We start from the raw sequence: 22948 nt of genomic DNA on the forward strand, positions 1-22948 counted from the left end.
ACAGATAACACTCACTGTGCTATTGAGCAGCTGCCCACCTCAGCAAGGACTCCAAAACTGTTAAAGGCTGCACTACTTAAAGCCAGCCTGCACCTCTTAAAGTTGAAGTGCACGGTGCCTGGATAAGGTGCTAGAAGTCATTCTACAACTTATTCTCATCTGGGAAAGACAGAAGAATGGCTCACCATGGGAGAGAGCAGGGTCCATGATTTTTCAGTGTCCTGGAGGTATTTTTCAAGGAGGTGGAGAGGAGGAGAGATGTGTTCTATCCACAGGGGACTGGGAGGCCCTCCAAACAAATTCTGTGAAGGCAGTGGGAGCAGATAGCCATGGCAGTCAATGTCAGAAGTCAAGCCTAGATGACTTGGATGCAGTGTCACAAAAAGTAACCTCCTCACACAACTGCCCTAGGTCGGTGGATTTCCCTTCAAATGCCATATCCCACCAACTGCAGCACTAGTCTCTGACACTTCTCAAATCACCACAGCCCAATCGCTCACCTAACAACAATTTTTATTAAACAGAACGTATACCTAACATTCATAGCTTCACGTACCCTCATACCCTCTAGGACTGCTCCAAGCCTCATACCCACATGTCACAGCTTGCACACTCTGCCAGCTATTCAACCATGACAGCCAAATCATCCAAACACATTGCACCACAATTACTCACACATTTCCTCTCTCTTGCAGGACAAGGTGGTACACAACTGGAGGCAATAGGTGCTAACAGGTGGAAGACAGGTGCGGCTGTATGTCCTAACCCTCATGGAGGAAACAGTGCTTGGCCTCATTGGAGCAGCTATTGCTGAGGCCATGAGCAATGGCATAGCTGAAACAATAGAATGTGATGATATGCTCATACTTAAATCTCCTTCGCACATCCTGCCTCCCCCTCAGCCCACACACTCTTCTGGCCCAGAAGCTGCAGATGGTGTAAGAATAAATCTCTTACTTCCCCACCCCCCCCACCCCCTTGCCCCTGCCACCCACTCAGATTCATCACAACCCTACTCTTGTGCCTTTTTTCCTTCAGATATCTAAGAACTGCAACCTGGCCAGGCAGTGGTGGAAGAGAAATAGGTGAAAGAGGAAGAAGACAGTGATGATGAAGAAACACCAACACACATTCTCACACTCACACTCATAGCAACCAGGTCACACACCACATACTTTAGAGGAGAGCTTAGAGGTGGGATCTGCATCTATAGTTAATGCTAATACAAGGTTACTACACAAGATTAGAGTTCATGGTGTTTGGGGTAATATGTTAACATGGATAGAGGATTGGCTAACTGACAGGAAACAGAGTTAGGATAAATGGGGCATTTTCAGATTGGCAAACTGCAACTCGTGGAGTGCCACAGGGATCAGTGCTGAGGTCTCAACTATTTACAATCTAGATTAATGACTTGGTTGAAGGAACCAGCTATATTGTAGCCAAATTTGCAGATGATGCAAAGATAGGTAGGAAAGCAAGTTGTGAGGAGGACACAGAGAGTCTGCAAAGGGATATGGATAGGTTAAGTGAGTGGGCAAATATTTGGGCAGATGGAGTATAATCTGGAAAAATGTGAGACTGTCCACTTTAGTGGGAAGAATAGAAAAGCAGAATATTATTTAAATGGAGAGAGACTGCAGAATGCTGCAGTACAGAGGGATCTGTACTTGTACATGAATCACAAAAAAGTCAGCAGGCAGGTACAGCAAGTAATTAGGAAGGCAAATGGAATGTTGGCCTTTCCTGCAAGGGGAATAGAATATAAAAGTAGGGAAGTCTTGCTACAACTGTACAGGGCATTCGTGAGACCACACCGAGAGCACTGTGTACAGTTTTGGTCTCCTTATTTAAGGAGGGATTTACTTGCATTGGTGGCAGTTCAGAGAAGGTTCACTAAGCTGATTCCTGGTATGAAGTGGTTGTCTTACAAGGAAAGGTTGAGCAGGTTGGGCCTACATCCCTCTCATGGGGGAATCTAGAACTAGGGGGCACAGTTTCAAAATAAGTGGTCTCCCATTTAAGAAGACGATGAGGAGGGATTTCTTCTCTCAAAGGGTGGTTTATCTTTGGAATTCTCATCGCCAGAGAACAGTGGAGGCTGGATCATTTAATATATTCCAGGCTGAGTTAGAGAGATTTTTGATCAACCAGAGAGTCAAGGGTTATATGGGGCAGGCAGGAAAGTGGAGTTAAAACCACAATCAGATAATCAATGAGCTTATTGAAGGTGGAGCAGGCTCAAGGGGCCAAATGGCCTACTCCTGCTCCTATTTCTTATGTTCTTATCTTCACTGGGCACAAGTTGCCTAGGGCAGGGGCAAGGGTAGTGCAGGTGCCAGCTTGCTGGCGGGGGCGTCATACACGGGTTCTGCTGCAGAGAACTCAGGTGAGGACTTTAATGGAGAAGGCTGAAGAAGAAGGCTGATGGATATGCACAATGAAATGCTCGTGCATTGGCAGGCCTGCCGGAAAGCCAGCCTACAATGTCAAAAGAGTAGCGAGGAATCCAGCACCACCTTTGCGTGGGGCTTTACACAGAGCTTGCAGCCGATCCTTTATGGCATATAAGTGGTGGTCAACTCCATGAGATCACTTGTGAAGCCAACCATGATGCAGCATCCGATAGTCAGCTTCCATTGCAGTGCGTGCAGATGCCACTCAATGTTTCGTGCTGCAGTGGAAGCTCAGACTGAATACCTTCAAGATCAGATTGCTGCAATGCAAGCTCAAATTACTGCCATCATGGTTGTGGATAACAATGTTCCAAGGGGCCTGCAGGCTGTCAAAGTAGTCCAGTAATCTGTCCTCCAACAGGTCACTAGGATTACTGAGGTGGCACTCCAGGGGAGTGGCAGTGGTTCTGTGGAGAACATACCTGCTGTCCTCTCTCAGGATGACAGAATTTGCACTCCCACCCCTGCCACTGCAGCTGTGCCCTTGCTATTGTCCGCACTGCTGCCGTCCATGCCGAGGTGGTGCAGTCCAAAGCCAGCCTTTCTACTAGGGCCAGAGCTGATCAAGTAATCCTCCAAGATCATCTGCCGTCTTCTCCACTGAAAATCAGCTGCCTTCCATCAGCCATGCTGCTGTCACTGGAATAGCACTGCATAGGAGCATGAGGACAGGCAAAGGCCCACAAACGACAGGCACTAAGGGAATGCACAAAAGGGCGGTTACTTGACGTTTGTATGCAGTATCGCATGATCTGATCCAAAAATTTGGTTTTGAAATTTTATTTTGTATTGGCTTTTATTATTGCATTTTGGCCAAGTGATCAATGATACAAAAGCAAAATGCTGCAGATGCTGGAATTATGAAATAAAAACAGAAGTGCTGGAAATACTCAGCCCGTCAGGCAGCATCTGTGGAGACAGAAGTTAAGTTAACGGTTCAGGTCTGTGACCTTCTGTCAGATCTGAGTTCTGATGAAAGGTCACAGACCTACGTGTTAACTCTGCTTCTCTCTCCACAGATGCTGCCTGACCTGTTGTGATTAATGATATAGTTACTATCAGAGGGAAGGTAATGTTTGGGACTGTTGATAAATGGGGAATTGAGATTGCACTCACTGGTATCAGTCAGATGAGTGGTTCACAGACAACCTGGCCAGAAAGGGGAGGGTTTGCCTCCACCCTTCCTCTGACTCCCCTTCCTCTTCCTCCTCCTCTTAAGCAGTTGCCATGTAGTTGGTGGCAAGTGCTGTGCCCTCATGATGGCAAAGTTGCGCAGTGTACAGCAAACTACCGCGAATCTTGACACCCGCTCTGCTGAGTACTGCAGGGTTCCTGTAGACTAGTCCAGGCAGCCGAAGAATTGTTTCAGCATAACAGAGGTCTGCTCTAAACACACTTTGTGTAGTAGCTTGGCTTTTATTGTATGAATGCTGCACAATGGAGCCAACAGCCATGTCGTCAGCAGTAGTCCATGTCACCAAGTAGCCACCCTCTGGTTTGTCATGGTGGCTCAATGCACATTGCATAGTGAACGATCACTGAATAATAACGTCATGACTGCTGTCAGGATACCAGGCATTGACCTGCATGGTTCACTATGTAAGATCACCTACCATGGGATTGAATCATAGAATGGTTGCAGCACAGAAGGAGTACATTCGGCCCGTTGAGGTCATGGCAGTTCTCTGCAAGAGCAACTTAGTTAGTCCCACTACCCACCTACACCTACCCCCCACCTCCACCCTTTCCCTGTAGCCCTGCAAGTGTTTTCCCTTCAGGTTATCCCTTCCTTACAGAACAGTAGACCACCAACTATGAGATGTTCAAATATCTCCAACTCCAGCCTGGAAGGAACCAGATTCACAAAGGTTCATCATCACAGTCACCTTTACAGCCACTGGCAATGTGGTCCTTACCCTGCTCTGAGGTTGCAGTTGTTGCCGCAACAGGTAGCAGATTTCAGTGAGGACATCCTTTGTGAAGTGCAAATGTCTCACAAATTAACCTGAACCTCAGCGAAAAACAGAGAATTCCTCAATAAACAAGGTGGGCAGATATGGCCTCCTGCTCCTCTCTGTCCTCCTCCTCTCTCTTTCAGCAGCTTGTCCTGATCTTCATGGCCGCTTTCTATTCTCCAAGTCATGCTGTATTCTAAGGGGAATGCCTACAATTGCACCCATGCCTTGGAGCAATGTTTTGTGCAGAAGCATTGAAGTCAGGACAGAATCACTGACATACCACTCTCAGTAGACTTCAGCAACTAATCTGTAAGTTGCTATGATCCTTTTAAATAGCTCTGGCAGAGGGGCGGGGCTGAGGCTTCCTTCCTGCTGAACACGTGTTCAGCCATGCGTATTGGGAAATGACATTAGCTGGAGTATTGAGCTCCAAAATGGCTGCTCTGGTATCAAATCAGCATAACACACTGATTGACATCATTGTTTGCCAACTCTGCATACTTTCAGCAGACATTCACTGCCTGCGTGCTATTGTCCTTCTCATTATGGCATCCGGTGCTTCTCAAACCAGGAGGTTGCACAAATAACATTAACACATTTTGAACCACTAAGGCCACTCATTGTGTTCAAATAAATGGGCAGTACATATCCAAATTTTGAGCCCATAATTTCCCATTAATCAATTGACCAGTGGAATTCTATTTGCTACAATAAAATTGTTTATTCAGTGTGGATGTAATCACCCATGAATGAACAGGTTGTATTTTCTTATAATTTACACCGAGTCAGTGTAGGGATAAACAAAACATAGTCCCACATCCAGAGTAGATTATAAAGCCCTCTTCAAACTGTAATGTCATCCCAACAGATGAGATTATCTGAACTGATGGACATGAGTACTGCTTTGTAATCTCTTGGTGAGCCCTTGTTCTCTGTATAATAGTTCAATTACAAAAGAATCACTATATTGTCAGTCGACAGGTCTGATTAATGTCCAAGAGGTTTCTTGCCATTTTTAGCCATTTCTGGACTATTTACAACTCAAAGAATTTATTCTAAATGCAAGGATAGAATTTACCCAGAGGCTTCTCAATTTTCCAGTGTAACTTGGACAGAGGAATAGTGGAGGCTCTGGAGGAACAGTCCATTTACACTGTTCCTCCAGAATTTCTACACAAGTAATGGTGGGAGATTGGAAGAAATCCCTCCCAAATTTCATGTGCAACTTTTTGTAAGATCTGATTCAGTCGATGGTTCTTTGTACAGTAACATATATTCATAATACATTTCAGAAATACTAGAAAAGAAATTATTACCATTATTTAATTAAAATGCACAACCTGATTGTACTTTAGAATAATACAGTGGAACCCTATTATAGAGATCTTGTGATTACAATCTCTTGTTAGTGCAAATTATGTTATTACAGACTTCATTTCAGACCTCATTAATCTTTTTGTCACACTCTGACGTTGCTGACTTTGCGATATTCATTAAGCTGTATTAGACACTTAGCATTTTTTAAAATTTCCTGCTTACCTCCACACAATTTCTGCTGTCATTAATGGAGAGGCTCAAACTTTGATAAGGATAAACTCTTCTTAAGAAATTAACTTTAATAATTCTAACTAGAATTTACTGTCCGTAGGTTTGAATATCAGGTTCCCCAACATTTTGACAGATTAAGAATTAGATCCACCCGCAAAATTCTCAGAATAATATAAAATTGTCAATACATGAAATGAAATATTTCCAGTTAAATGTACCTAACTAGAATCTTTTTTAAGTTACAATCCTATAGGTGAATTGAAATGTTTCAACAGAACAAGTTTCGACTCTATTAAGTGGCCACTGGATAGGAAGTGATATTGAAGTGATCTGATGCATCACTACAATCAACATTTTATATTTTATCTTTCAAAACATCTTCTGCCTTTGCTCATGGTATGAATCATGTCTGAAATTAATTTAGTTGCAGCAGCTTTTGGTGGACTTCCCGCAATTTGGTACAAACTGCCGCCAAATTGGCAATGTCACTTAAAAGCTACTGTGGGAAGTTCAATATTTCCATTGTTATAGTAGCAGGTACTTTCCTGAGCTCAAGCCTAATGGGACAAAGTAGATGAGGCATTTTTTGCACCTGACATATGTATTTGATGATATTAAAGTTGGTATTTAAATCGCTTGCATTTTACTTTTGTAGTTTGACATAATCTTAAACCCACTCTTTCTGCCCCACAATTACTGATGTATAATTTTCTTTGTCACCTAGAGGATAATGAATAACTATGTAATGAATAGTGGATACCCTGTTAAACTACTGCTTGATTAAACTCTTCCATACATTTCATAATTTTGGTTTTTCAGGGTATTATTGCAGGCAAACTTCAGTATAACAAACCCCCTTGGGGCTGAAAAGATCTTATATCAGGTGTTCACTACAGTAGGGATAGCTGAATTCCTGCATCAAAAATTGAACATAATTTTATTCTGTTTAAAAAAAAAACTGTACCGTGATCACTGCTTCATATTATTCATGCTTTTCTCAATTCACGCTGTTTCCATCTTGTTAACTAGTCCAAATATGGATACTAGACCGTGCACAGTATTCTAAGTATGGTCTAACCAAAGTGCTATAAAAGTTTTACACAATTTCTCTGCTTTTCACTTCCTCTACAAACGAACCCCCAGTGCTTTTTTGGCTTTGTTAACCTGCATTGCTACTTTTAATTATTTGTGTATCTGTAACCTTAGATCCCTTTGTACCTCAATCTCACTTAGGCTCTTATTTTTCCTTCTCATTCCTCCTACCAAAATGCAGCGACTCACGTTTACCTATATGAACTCTGTGAACTGACTAGAAACAAACTGTGGTCCATTGTCCCAAGTGGTCATCTCTGGCAAATGCAAATTTGTAAACAACTTGTCTAGAATGTCAATGACCGGAGTGGTAGTTATGGAATTTGATGTAGCGATTTCCAGCCACATGCTATGTAGATCACGAACACCAAGCAAAAAACATTGATTGCTAGGGGCTGCAAGCACATCTCTGAAAATATCTACTTGGAGTTGTTGCCATGGTTTTGTTGGCCATGGGGTCGGTTGTAAAGATGCGGAACACGCTTTAGCAGATTTTTCACTGAATGTACATGCTACGCAGTTTCTTATGAAGACAATCAGACCATCAGAAGATGCTTAGTGGTCGATGACCAGATCCTGACATGGCTAACAATGTAGTCAGTATTTGGTGATTGGTGCAGAAGGTGAACTTCCTAACATAGAGATACATATGCCAATGTTCACAAGTGTAGATGCAAGCTAGCGTTTCCCATTCTCCATTGGAGTATTTGCTTTCAGTACCGACAACGGGCGTGATGCATACGCAAACGGTTGTTCACTTCCTGCAATATACTGTGAGAGTACAGCTCCTATTTCACGTTGTCGCCCATGGAAGGGACAAAGCAGAACACGATCAGTGGTTATCCATGCTGCTCGCTCGGTTTGCAAAGCACAATTTAACACTCAACAAGGACTAATGCACATTCACGGCATCCGAGATTGACTTTCTTGGGTACAAAGTGACAACGGTTGCAGTAAAGCCTTCGTACAACTTCAAAGCCATTTATGTACTTCCGACCCCGTTTATCGTGACAGCGTTGCCATCATTCCTCGACACTACCAACCTTTATCACAAATTTATGCCCCAGTATGTGGAGATCGTGGAGCCTCTTTGAAAGTTACTGTGCAGAGATCTTCCCATCTTTGGCCTCCTTGTCTCGAGAGACAATGGGTAAGCGCCTGGAGGCGGTTAGTGGTTTGTGAAGCAGCACCTGGAGTGGCTATAAAGGCCAATTCTAGAGTGACAGACTCGCACAGCAAACAGCCTTTAACCCCTCCAGACTGATCCACCATTCATTAAGATCATGGCTGATCAGATTGTGGCCTTATCTCCACTAAGCTGTCTGTCCCCCTGCCTCCCCCACCCCCCCGTAACCCTTGACTCCCTCGTCGATCAAAACTCTGTCTAACTCAGCCTTGAATATATTCAATGACCCAGCCTCCACTGCTGTCTGGGGAAGAGTGTTCCAAAGTTTCACGATCTACCAAGAGAAAAAAATTCCTCCTCATCTCCATCTTAAATGGAAGACCCCTTATTTTTAAAGTGTGCCCCCCTAGTTCTAGATTCCCCCACAAGGGGAAACATCTTCCCAGCATCCACCCTGTCAAGCACCCTCAGAATCTCATATGCTTCAATAAGATCAGCCCTCATTCTTCTGAACTTCAATGAATATAAGCCCAACCTACTCGACCTTTCCTTTCCTCATAAGACAACCCCTTCATTCAAGAATCAATAAAGTGAACCTTCTCTGAACTACTTCCAATGCAATTATAATCTTCCTTAAGTAAGGAGACCAAAACTGTACACAGTACTCCAGATGCAGTCTCACTAAGGCCCTGTACATTGTAGCAACACGTCCTTACTTTTAGACTTCATTCCTCTTGCAATAAAGGCTCACCATCACCTTCTCAAGGACAATTAGGATGGGCAATAAATGCTGTCCTAGCCAGCGATGCCCACATCCCATGAATGAATAAAAAAAATTCCAGTCTTCCCAATTACTTGCTGTACCTGTATGCTAAATTTTTATGATTCATGTATGAGGACACCCAGATCCCTCTGTGCCACAGAGTTCTGAGTCTCTTGCCATTTAAATAATATTCTACTTTTCTATTGTTCATGCCAAATTGAACTAGCTCATATTTTCCCACATTATACTCCATCTGCCAAATTCTTGCCCACTCACACACCTATCTATATCCCTTTGCAGACTCTTTGTGTGCTCTTCACAATTTGCTTTCCTACCTATCTTTGTATCATCAGCAAATTTAGCTACTATACACTCAGTCCCTTCATCCAAGTCATTAATATAGATTGCAAATAATTGAGGACCCAGCATTGATCCCTGTGGCACTCCACTAGTGACAGTTTGTCAACCCAAAATGACCCATTTATCCCAACTCACTGCTTCTTGTTAGCTAACCAATCCTATATCCATGCTAATATGTTACCGCCTACACCATGAGCCGTCACCTTGTGCCTTTTATGTGGCACCTTATTGAATGTCTTTTGGAAACCAAATGCACCATATCTACTGGTTCCCCATTATCCACACTGATAATTACTTCTTCAAAAAACTTTAATAAATTAGTCAAACATGATTTTCTTTTCACAAAACCATGTTGACTCTGCCTAATTGTATTATGATTTTCTAAATACCCGGCCTTAACTCCTTAATAATGGATTCAAGCATTTTCCCTATGACAGATGTTGGGCTAACTGGCCTATAGTTTTCTGCTTTCTGTCTCCTTCCTTTCTTGAATAGGGGTGTTACATTTTCTGTTTTCCAAAACACTGGGACCATTGCAGAATCCAGGGAATTTTGAAAGATTACAACCAATGCATCCATTATCTCTGCAGCCACTTCTTTTATGACACTAAGATGGAGGCCATCGGGTCCAGGGGACTTGTCAGTCTTTAGTCCCAACAGTTTTCCCAGTGCCTTTTCCTAGTGATCTTGGTTGTTTTAAGATCCCCCCTCCCTTTTCCTTCTTGCTTTTCAACTATTCTTGGAATTTTTTTGCGTCTTCTACAGTGAAGACTGATACAAAATAGCTGCTCAATGCTTCCACCATTTCTTTGTTTCCCATTATTAATTCCCCAGTCTCACTCATTCTTTTCCTTTTTATATTCTTGTAGAAACTCTTACTGTCTTTTTTTACATTTGTAGCTAGCTTTCTCTCATACTCTAATTTCTTCCTTTTATTAGTCATTTTTTGTTGGTTTCTAAAATTTGTTCAATCTTCTGACCTACTAATAATCTTCACAGTATCTTATGTGTTCTCTTTTAATTTGATACTATGCTTACCTTCCTTAGTTAGCCACGGGTGGTGCATTTTTCTCATACAGTCTCTCTTTCTCAATGGAATATATCTTTGTTGAGAGTTATGAAATATCTCCTTAAATGTCTGTCACTGCTTCTCTACTGTCTTACCTTTTAACCTATTTTCCCTGTCCACTTTAGCCAGCTCAGTCGTCATATCCTTGCAATTGCCTTTATTTAAGCTAGTCTTAGACCCACATTTCTCAGCCTCAAACTGAATGTGAAATTCTACCATATTATGATCACTGTTGCCTAGAGGCTACTTTACCATGAGGTCATTAATCCTGTCGCACTGCACAATACCAGGCCTAAAATAGCCTGCTCCCTAGAATGTATTGGTCTGAGAAATTGTCCCGAATACACTCTATGAACTCATCTTTCAGGCTATCTTGATTTCTGCCAATTTGATTTGCCCAATCTACATGAAGATTAAAATTGCCCACATTTATTGCAGTACCTTTCTTACAAGCCCCCATTATTTCTTCATGTATGTTGTCCTACAGTGTAGCTACTGTTAGGTGGTCTATAAACTACTCCCACAAATGACTTCTTTCCTTTGCTATTTCTTATCTCCACCCTATATCTACATCTTGTTCTTCTGAAACAAGCTCATTTATTGCTACTGTAATAATCTCATCCTTTAATAACAGAACTACCCCACCTCCTTATTTATTGTAAGCCAATTCACTCGTGGCTCAGGTAGTAATGCAGAGATTATTATGATTTTAGATTTAGATTTAGAGATACAGCACTGAAACAGGCCCTTCGGCCCACCGAATCTGTGCCGACCATTAACCACCCATTTATACTAATCCTGCACTAATCCCATATTCCTACCACATCCTCACCTGTCCCTATATTCCCCTACCACCTACCTATACTAGTGGCAATTTATAATGGCCAATTCACCTATCAACCTGCAAGTCTTTTGGCTGTGGGAGGAAACCGGAGCACCCGGAGGAAACCCACGCAGACACAGGGAGAACTTGCAAACTCCACACAGGCAGTACCCAGATTTGAACCCGGGTCATTATCTTTGTTGTTCTGTTTTCAAATTTAGCCCATCGCTGCTCGTAATCCCAAAGCAGAACCTCTTTCCTAGTCCTATCTATGTCGTTGGTACCCATGCGAACCACGCACACTGCATCCTTCCCTTCCTACTGCAAGTTCCTCTGCAGCCTTGAGCAGATGTCCTGAACCCTGGCAGCAGGCAGACAACACAGCCTTCAGGACTCATGCTCTCAGCTGAGGAGAACAGTATCTATCCCCCTAACTATACTGTCCTCGACTAGAATACATTCCTTTTTACTCCCCACACTTCAATGGCCCCCACACCATGGTGCCATGGTCAGTTCACTCATCCTCCCTGCAGTCCCAGGATTTGTCCGATCTATAAATAGGTCCACCACAATTACTGCATTACCTTTGTTACAAACTCCTATTATTTCTTGTTTAATACTCTGTCCAACCAGTATAGCTACTGGTAGGGGAACTGCAAACTACACCCATCAATGTTTTTGGTCGCTTGTCATTCCTTAACTCCACCCATACTGGTTCTATATCCTTATCGTCCAGGCCAAGATGATTTCTCACGACTGTTCTTATGTCATCTTTTATTATCAGGGTTACCCCCATCACCTCCTTTTCCATTCTGCCTATCAATACCCTAGAATATTTAGTACCCAACCTTAATAACCTTGCAATTACATCTCTGTTATGCTTATTAGAGCAAAACCATTTATCGCAATTTGTGCCACTTGTTCATCTATCTTGTTACAAATGCTTTATACATTCAGATAAAGAGCCTTTCACTTTAATTTTTTTTACCATTATTCCCTGCTTGGAGCTTATTCGCTGATGCTCTATCACTATTAGACTGTTTGTTCTTTCTTGCCACACTCTGTTAATCTTTACCCAAATTGCTACACTGCTCTATTGCATGACATTTCTCTTTAGATTTCTAAAATTCCTCTCACAGGATGCCTCATCCCCACATTTTTAGTTTAAAGCCCTATCTACAGCCCTGGTTACTTGATTTGCCAGAACGATGATTTCTGCCCAATTTAAGTTGAGCCCATCCCAAAGGAACAGTTCCCTCTTTCCCCAGTACTGGTGTCAGTGCCCCTTCCTCCCACATCACTCTTTGAGGCACACATTTAACTCTCTGAACTGTTGACACTATGCCAATTTGTGTGTGGCTTAGGTAGTGAGAGATTATGACCCTTGAGGTTCTGCTTATTAATTTAGAACCTAGCTCCTCAAACAGCAGCAAGGGTAGGCCATTTGAGCCCTCGAGCCTGCTCTGCCATTCAACTACATCATGGCTGATCATTTACATCAAAGCCATTTTCCCACACTATCCCCATATCCCTTGAGATCTCTAATATCTAGAAATTTATCAATCTCTGTTTTGAACATAGAGAATTCCATAGATTCACTACCCTTGGAGTGAAGAAATTTCTCCTCATCTTGGTCTTAAATGGCCTACTCCTTATTCTGAGACTGTGTCCCCTGGTTCTAGATTCCCACCTCCGTCCCCACCCACACCCCCAACCAGGAGAAACATCCTTCCTGCATCAACCCTGTTGAGCCCTGTAAGAATTTTGTATGCTTTAATGAGATCACCTCACATTCTTTTAAACTCTAGAGAATACAGTCCCAGACACTTCAATCTCTCCTCATAGGACAATCCTGCCATCCCAGGAGTCGGTCTGGTGAAACTTCCTCTATGGCAAGTATTTCCTTAGGTAAGGAGACCAAAACTGTATACAATACTCCAGGTGCAGTCTCACTAAGGCTGTATACAATTGCAGTAAGACTTCTTTACTTCTGTACTCAAATATTCTTGCAATAAAGGTCAACATATCATTTGCCTTCCTAATGGCTTGTGTCACCTGCATGTTAGCTTTCAGTGACTTATGAACAAGGACACCCAGGTCCCTTTGGACATCAACACATCCCAATCTCTCACCATTTAAGAAATACTCTGCCTTTCTGTTTTTCCTACCAAAGTGGATAACTTCAAGTTTTTCCACACTATATTCCATCTGCCATGTTCTTTCCCATTCACTTAGCCTGTCAAAATCCCCTTGAAGCCTCTTTGCATTCTCATCACAACTCACATCCCCACCTAGTTTTGTGTCATCAGCAAACTTGGAAATATTACATTTGGTCCCCACATCCAAATCATTGATAAAGATTGTGAATAGCTGGGCCCAAGAAATGTTCCTTGCAGTACCCCACTAGTCACAGCCTGCTGACCTGAGAATGAACTGTTTATTCCTACTCTCAGTTTTCTGTCCGTTAAACAATTCTCAATCCAAGCCAATATATTTCCCCCAGTCCCAAGTGCTCTAATTTAGCTTACTAACCTCTTGTGTGTGACCTTTTCGAAAGCCTTCTGAAAATCCATTTGTTCCCACTTATCTATTCTGCTAGTTACATCCTCAAAAAACTCCAACAGGTTTGTCAAAGATATTGCCCTTTCATAAATCCATGTTGACTCTGCCCAATACTACCATTATATTTTAAGTGTCCAGTTATCACATCCTTTATAATAGATTCTAGCATTTTCCCTCGAACTGATGTCAGACTAACAGGTCTGTAGTTCCTCATTTTCTCTCTCCCTCTTTTCTTAAATAGTGGGGTTACATTTGCTACCTTCCAATCTTCAGGAACTGCTCCAGAATCTATAGAACTTTGGAAGCTAATCACCAACGCATCTGCAATCTCTACAACCATCTCTTTCAACACTCTGGGATGCAGATCATCAGGTCCAAGGGTTCTATCTACTTTCACTCCCATTAATTTCTCCAGTACTACTTTTATACCAAAACTAATTTCTTTCAGTTCCTCATTCTCGCTAGTCCCTTGGTTCTCTAGTATTTCTGTGAGGTTTTTTGTATCTTCCTCCGTGAAGACAGGCACGAAGTATTTGTTTAGTTTCTCTGCCATTTCCTTATTCCCCATTATAAATTCCCCTGTCTCTGCCTGCAATGGGCTCACATTTGTCTTTGCTAATCTTTTTTTTACATACCCATAGAAGCTTTTACTGTCCACTTTTATGTATCTCACTAGCTTACTTTCATATTCTATTTTCTCTTTTTTTATCAATTTCTTGGCCCTCATTTGCTGAACTCTGAAATTCTCCCAATCCTCAGGCTTAATACTTTTTTGTCAACTTTATAAGCCTCTTCCTTTGATCGAATACAATCTTTAACTTCTCTTGTTAGCCATGGTTGGATCACATTTCCTGCTGGGTTTTTCAGCCTCAAAGGAATGTAAATTTGTTGTAAAGCATGTATTAATTCTTTAAATGCTAGCCATTACCTGTCTTCCGTCATACCTTCTAATGTAGTTTCCCAATCTACCACAGTCAGCTTGCCACTCATACCTTCGTGGTTTCCTTTGTTTAGATTTAAGACCCTAGCTTAAACTTAATATAAAATTCTTTCATATTATGGTCACTCTTCCTTAAAGGCTCCTTTACAATAAGATTATTAATTAGTCATTTCTCATTTCACAATAGCATATCTAAAATAGTCCATTCTCGAGTTGGTTCCTCAACATACTGTTCTAGAAAACCATCTCGTATACATTCCAGGAATTCGTCCTCCACAGCATTCGTGCTAATTAACTTTACCCAGTCTATATGTGGATTGAACTCCCCCATGATTTCTGTATTACCCTTGTTACATGCATCTCTCAACTTCTTGATTTATACCGTGCCCTACATTACCACTACTGTTTGGTGGTCTATAAATACCTCCTACCAATGTTTGCTGCCCCTTGCTTTTTCTTAGCTCTACCCAAACTATTTCTAGATCTTGATCTTTCAATCTAAGATCCTCTGTCACTAATGTACTGATCCCATCCTTTATCAACCGTGCTACCCCACCACCTTTTCCTTTTTCCTAAATGTCTTCCTAAATGTCGAATTCCCTTGAATATTCAGTCCTCAGCCTTGGTCACCCTGCAGTTACGCCTCCCTAATAACAATTAGACCATACCTGTTTACTTCTATCTGTGCTGTCAACTCATCTACTTTGTTGAGAATGCTGTGTGCATTATGATAGAGTGCCTTTAATTTTGTCCTTTTATTATTTCTGCAACCTTTAGCCTTATCTGCTGGCGCACTCTTAAGTTTGTATGCTCCGTCCCTTCCTGCCTCACTCTGATTATCATTACCCTTATTGCTACCTTGCTCTCTTGCCTTCTCCTCTCTCTTTAAATTATCATATCTTCTCTCACTTGATCCCTGTCTACTGCCTGAGTTATATGACTCACTAAACACTGGTCCCAGCACGGTTCAGGTAAAGACCGTCCCAGCAGTATAGCTCTCACTTTCCCCAGTACTGGTCTCCACAAGTTCTCACGTGCAGCAGTCAGGGCACACCACCTGCCTGTCGTGACTATATAATATTGTTTTCTTTATTTAATTGGTTAAAATTATTATTCAATCAATTATTTTAGTTTATTAATTAATTAGTTTATCTACTTTACATCATTGATTTCATTTAGTTTCTCAGCTCTGTGTTTAATGCACTTCCCAAGCTTAGAGAGCCAGCAAAACTGTAATACTCACCAATCAATCACCTCCCTGTTGATCCCAGCTCTCACCGCTTTATCCCAGCTCTCACCACTTTATCCCAGCTCTCACCGCTTTTTCCCAGCTTTCACCACTTTTTCCCAGCTTTCACCACTTTATCCCAGCTCTCACTGCTTTATCCCAGCTCTCACCACTTTATCCCAGCTCTCACCGCTTTTTCCCAGCTGTCACCGCTTTATCCCAGTCTCACTGTTTTTTCCCAGCTCTCACTGCTTTTTCCCAGCTCTCACCACTTTATCCCAGCTCTCACTGCTTTTTCCCAGCTCTCACCACTTTATCCCAGCTCTCACCACTTTTTCCCAGCTCTCACCGCTTTTTCCCAGCTCTCACCACTTTATCCCAGCTCTCATCGCTTTTTCCCAGCTTTCACCACTTTATCTCAGCTCTCACCGCTTTATCCCAGCTCTCACCGTTTAATCCCAGATCTCACCGCTTTATCCCAGCTCTCACTGCTTTATCTCAGCTCCCTCTCCTGCTGCTTTATCCCAGCTCTCGCTGCTTTTTCCCAGCTCCCTATCTCTGTGCTTTATCCCAGGTCAGCTCATATTGATCATTGCAGATTTTTGCCTTCATCTTCACTTTCCCACATGATCAACATATCCCTTCATTCATCAATAAGTCCAAAAATCTATTGATCTCATCCTTGAACAGGCTCAACAACTGAGCATCCACAGCTCTCTGAGGTAGTGAATTTCAAAGATTCACAACCCTCTGAGTGAAGAAATTCCTCCTGATCTCAGTCTTAAATGATCGACCCTTTATCCTGAGACTCTAGCCACTACTTTTGGACTCTCCGTCCAGGGAAAACTGCCTCCATGCTTCTACCCTGTCAAGTCCCTCAGAATCTTGTATGTTTCAATTAGATTACATCTCATTCTTCTAAACTCCAGAGAGTATAGGCCCATTCGACACAGCCTCTCATCAGAGGACAACCCTCTCATTCCAGGAACCAATCTCGAGAACTTTGTTGCACCACTTGCAAGGCAAATATATCCTTCCTTCTCAGGAGACCAAAACTGCACCTGGTACTGCAGGTGTGATCTCAACAGAGTCCTGTTAAATTGTAGACTTATACTCCAGCTCCCTTTCAATAAAGGCCAACATGCCATTTGCCTTCCTAATTGCTTGCTGTACATGCATGCTGACTTTGTTTTTTTTTTAAGAAGACCCAAATCTCTCTCAAAACCATCATTTTAAAGTTTCTCACCATATAAAATAGTCTGCTTTTCTAATCTTCCTACCAAGTGAATAGCCTCGCATTTCCCCACATTATACTCCATCTGCCACTTTATTGCCTACTCACTTAACCTGTCTATATCTCTTCCTCCTTACAGTTTACTGTTCTACCTAGCTTTGTATCATCCTGGATGCAATACTCATGGTACCTTACATCTAACTCACTAGCATTGATTGTAAATAGCTTGGGGCCCGAGCACTGATCTTTGCTGCATCCCACTAGTTACAGCCTGTCAACTTCAAAATGCCCTGTTTATTCCTACTGTCTGCTTCCTGGCCATAAATCAATCCTTCATCCATATTAATATATTACCTCCAATTCCATGAGCCTTTATCTTGTGTAATAACCTTTTATGAGGAACATTGTTGGATGCCTTCTGGAAATCCAGATATACTATATCCACGATTTGCCCTTTATCTACCTTGTAAGTTACTTCCTCAAAACCCTTTCATGAAACCATGTTACCTTTGCCTTATCATACTACGATTTTCTAAGTGCCTGTTAACACCTCCTTAACAATGGATTCCAGCATTTTCCCGATGATTGATTTCAGGCTAATTGACCTGTAGTTCCCTGTTTTCTGTCTCCCTCCTTTCTTGTATAGCAGTGTTATTTTTGCTCCACATTCCACTCCACAGAGGCTGTTCCAGAAAATAGGGAATTTGGGAATGTCACAACCACTGCACCACAATCTCTGCAACTACCACTTTTAGAACCCTAGGATATAGGCCATCATGTCCAGGGGATTTGGCAGCTTTTAGTTCCCTTAGTTTCTCTAGTACTTGTCCACTACTGATATTTAGTGTTTTAACTTCATCACTCTCATTAGCCCCTTGGTCCCCCATTATTTTTGGTAAGCTTTTTGTGTCTTCTACTGTGAAGATAGATACTAAATATTTGTTTAACATCTCTGCCATTTCCTTATTTCCCATTATAATTTCTCCTGTCTCAGCCGCTAAATCAGTAATTGTCATTTTTCCTACTCTTTTACTTTTTACATACTTGTAGAAGCTCTTAAATATGTTTCTATATTTCTTGTTAGTTTACACACATATTCTGTTTTATTTTAATCAATTTTTGCTCATCCTTTGCTGGTTTCCAAAACTCTCCCAGTCCTCAGGTTTGTTACAATTCTTCACAACATTATAATCCTTGTCCTTTCATCTAATACTGTCCTTAACTTCTTTAGTTAGCCGTGGACGGATCCCTTTTCCCATAGAGTTTTTCTTTCTCAATGGAATGTATTTTTGAATTTTAAATTATTTCTTTAAATGTTTGCCATTGCTTATATATCTCCATAGCTTTTAATCTTTTTTTCCAATCAACATTAGCCAACCTGCCCCTTATATAAACATAGCTTTATTTAAGTTTAAGACTCTGGTCTTGAACTTAAGTATGTCACTCTCAAATTTTGTGATATTCTGTCATTTTATGATTACGCTGCCCCATAGGATCCTTTACCATGAGATTACTGACTAACCTTATCTCATTACACAATAGAAGATCTAAAATAGCCTCATCCCTGGTTAGTTCCATGACGCATTGTTTTAGGAAACTGTCTCTAATGTATTCCATGAACTTGTCCTCCAAACTACATTTGCCAAATTTGATTTGTCCGATCTATAGGAAAATAAAGTCCCCCCATGATTATTGCATTACCTTTGTTACAAGCTTCTAATAATTCTTGATTAATACTCTGTCCGATGGTGTAGCTACCATTAGGGGGTCGTTCAATTACTTACACCATTATTTTCTGCCTCTTGCTATTCCTTATCTCCAGCCATACTGATATTGCTTCTTGATTTTCAGAGGTAAGATTCTTTCTCATTACTGTCCTTATGTCATCCTTTATCATCAGGACTATTGTCATGGTCCTGTAGTTTCTTTCCTCTCTGAGAAATATGTGGTGAGTCTTTAAGGCTTGCAAAGGATCAGTACTGCTTTAAGAACCAGCAAGCCTCAGGAGTTCGAGAAAGTACATTTTTGGTTGCTGTTGGATACAACCATTTGGAGACTGCGATTCAAAGGGTTCATTCTCGTTACCATGGATACAGCTACTGGGACTCAGCATCACGCAATACATTTATTACAAGTCAATTTTGAACTGGCTTTTTAATTGAAGACAGTCTGTTCTAACAGAGAACACAGACAGACAGCTGGTGTTAGCACCTGAAAAAAGAGCTCAGCCATTTAAACTGAAGGAAGAGAATTTAGTCTGTTTAATTATTATTATCTCTCAAAATTCTAAAAATGTCAAGCCAAAACAGAGATCTCTGGTAATTTAAACTGAAGGAAGAGAAGTTAGACTGTGACAATCTTTTATCCCTCAAAAAGTCTAAAGCCAAATTGATTCATTTTAAAAAGTGCTTGCAAGTCATTAATTGTTGAAATTCACTGAAGGAAGCATCACTTACTGCTAGAATTAGACTACAGACTGTTCTACTGTGGAAGAACCTTTTTTCCCCCCCATCGGACGGCTGTGAGGACTTCAAGCAACATTGGACTGTAAATTTGCAAGGACTCTAATTTTTTCCATTTTAAATGTTGTTTATATCTTCATAGTGTTTAAGAATTTAGTTTTTTTGATTAAATAGTTAATTTATTGATTTAAAGACACCTGGTTTGGTTAGCCTCATTCAGGGGTTAATAGATGGTACAATTTGGCTGGGTCTTTTTTAATTTGGAAAGTTTAAAATGATGTGGAGGGACGGGATTGAATTAACAGTGCGTTTCTCCCACCAAAATCAGAATCGTATATTTTGACTGGGGGCTTTGACTGGAGCGGTCGGTCCTAACACTATGCCAACCTCTTTATTTTCTATACTGGCTTTTCAAAATGTCAGTTTCCCTGGAATATTTAGTTCCCAATCCTGCAACCACATCTCTGTAATGATGATTAGATTAAACCAATTTATCCTATTTGTGCCACTAGTTCATCTAGCTTGTTACGAATGCTTCATGCATTCAGGTAGAGAGCCTTTAATTTTATTTCTTTTTACCATTATTCTCTGTTTGGACCTTATTCGTTGTTGCACTATTACTGTTAAACACTCTGTCACTCCACCACACTCTGCTGATCTTTACCCAAATTGCTACACTGCTCTATTGCCTTAACTTTTCTCTATGGATTTCTAAAATTCCCCTCACCTCACCACTCACCCCAAACTATTTAATTTAACTCCCTATCTATAGCCCTAGTTATTCGATTCACCAGGATATTGATCCCAGCCCAGTTTAAGTGAAGTCGATCCCAATGGAACAGTTCCCTCTTTCCCCAGTACTGCCAGTGTCCCGTGAACTGTAACCACTTCCTCCCACACCATTCTCTAAGCCACGCATTTAACTCTCTGATCTGCTCGACGCTATGTCAATTCATGTGTGGCTCAGGCAGTAATCCAGAGATTATTAACCTCTTGGTTCTGCTTATTAATTTGGAGCCTCGCACCTCAAACCCCTCTGAAGAACTTCATTCTTAGTTCTACCTGCGTCGCTAGTTCCTCCTACATGAACCACGGCAACTGGATCCTCTCCCTCCAACTCCAAATTCTTCTCCGGCTGTGAGAAGATGTGGTTAACCCTGGCACCAGGCAGGCAACACAACCTTCGGAGCTCCTGGTCACAGCTGCAGAGAATCATATCTAATCCTCTGACAGTCCCCTACCACTATCACATTCCTTTTTACTCCCCCCACCATTTGAATGGCCTCCTGTATCATGGTACTATGGTCAGTTTGCCCATCCCCCCTACAGTCCTTCTCATCCATGCAGGTAGCAAGTACCTCATACCTGTGGAGTTGTCAAGGGCAGAGGCTCCTCCCTCACTGGGTCCCCTTACCTGTCTGACTCACAGTCACACCCTCCTGTCCCTGACCATCAACTAATTCTGAAGTTCTACTTAACCTAAGGGATGTGACTGCCTCCTCGAACAATGTGTCCTGTTAACTCTTCACCTCCCTGATGCCCTACAGTGTCTGTAGTTAGAACTCCAGCCAACAGGTTAATTTCCTTGAGTTTCAGACACTTACCACAGATGTGGTTGCTCGGGATCTTGCTGATCTCCATAAACTCCCACATGCTGCAGTTACAGCACACTGCCTTACCCTGCCTTCTCTATTTTATTTATTTAATTAGTTTTTATTTAATCAATTATTTGTTTTATTAATTATTTTATGCAGTTTAAGGTAATAAATAAAACATAATCAAGTTTTAGTTTCTCAACTCTGAGTTTAACCCGCTTCTCTAGCTTAAAGGGGGATAAAACCAGTATTACTCACTAACCGTTACTGACCTGCTGTCCTATAATGTTACTCCTTGATATTCTGCTGGTGCTCAGGTCCACTCTATGCTATGCCTTTTGTCCCAGTTTATTTATGCCTGATGGTGTTTTGGTTATGGACTATTTTAATGCATCACCGGAAACAAAATGGTGATGCATTGACCAGGCTTTTCTCACATGTACTATTAACAAAAATTAGGTAAACAGCTACAGAAAAGAGCTGAGCAATGTATGGTTGTTTAACATGATGCTGATATTAAATGTGTCTGATCCCATTGGCAAAAGTAGAAATTTTTCAACAGTTCCTGAAAATATCCTTATCTAGTCCCGTGGAATCCTATAAAATGTTGCACTGTTTTTTTATTTAAGTTGAGGATTCTTGTCCCTGTCTCCATGGTGCCTCTGCTATTGATCACTTGTGACTACAAGGCATCAGTGCTGTCCTGAGGTGATCACAAACTGGTGTGCAACAGAATTCAGAATGATTTGCCTCTATCTCCCTGCTCCACTACCTGTGCCCACACCACAAGTGAGATGGTGTCAGACCTTTATTTGATGGAATAAGGACAATAACAAGAAAGGATTTTAGCTCAGAAGATCAACAAGTTGAATCAGTAAGTGGAGATTAGGACTAACAAGGATCAGAAAATGCTGGGAGTACTTTATAGGCCCCCTAATAGTAGTTATACTGTTAGTGCATTAAGCAAGAAATCCTTGAAGCTTATAACAAAGGCAATGTAATAATCATGGGTGACATAAATCTTCATAAAGTACAGGAAAAATCACATTGGTAAAGCTAGTCTGGAAGATGAATTTGTAGAATGCTTTCACGACAGTTTCTGAGAACAATATGTTGTGGAACCAACCAGTGATAAAGCTATTTTAGATCTAGTTTTGCATAATGAGTCAGGGTTAATTAGTAATCTCATATTAAAAGATCCTCTGGGGGAAAAGTGATCATAATACAATTGAATTCCATATTAAGTTTGAGAGTGGCATACTCAAGTCCAAAGCAAGAATCTTAAATTTAAACATAGCCAATTACATAGGTATGAGGGGAGAGCTGGCTCAGGTTGATTGGGTAGAGAGACTAAAATGTTTGAAAATAAATAGTAGAAAACATTTAAAGAAATGATTTAAAACCTTCAACAGAAATATGTTCCATTATAAAACAAAAACTGAGCCAAAAAGACCCATCTGTGACTTGGTGGGAAATTAAAGATAGCACTAGATTAAAAGAAGAGACTTAATAATGTTGCAAAGAATAGTCATAAGCCTGAGGAGTGGGAGAGTTTTAGAAAACAGCAAAGGGTGATAAAAAGGTTGATAAAAAGGGGAAAAGTAGCAAATGATACTCAACTAGCTAGGAATATAAAAACAGATTGCAAGAGCTTTTACAAGTATATAGGAGAGTAGCTAAAGTAAACATTGGTACCTTGGAGGCAGAAACTGTCTTCAACTTGAGGAACATT

At 41.2% G+C, this 22948-nt stretch overlaps 1 protein-coding gene across 1 annotated transcript in view; it reads left to right on the forward strand.

The window, feature by feature from the left end:
• Positions 1-6749, forward strand: part of LOC137366973 (uncharacterized) — a 37191-nt gene extending 30442 nt beyond the window's left edge. Inside the window, exon 11 of the mRNA XM_068028489.1 lies at positions 6202-6749. The gene's annotated coding sequence lies outside the window, so the exon portion shown is untranslated. The remainder of the gene's footprint in view (positions 1-6201) is intronic.
• Positions 6750-22948: the final 16199 nt, after the last annotated feature.

Source organism: Heterodontus francisci, chromosome 3 (assembly GCF_036365525.1).
Source record: "Heterodontus francisci isolate sHetFra1 chromosome 3, sHetFra1.hap1, whole genome shotgun sequence".
In the NCBI taxonomy this organism is placed as follows: Eukaryota; Metazoa; Chordata; class Chondrichthyes; order Heterodontiformes; family Heterodontidae; genus Heterodontus; species Heterodontus francisci.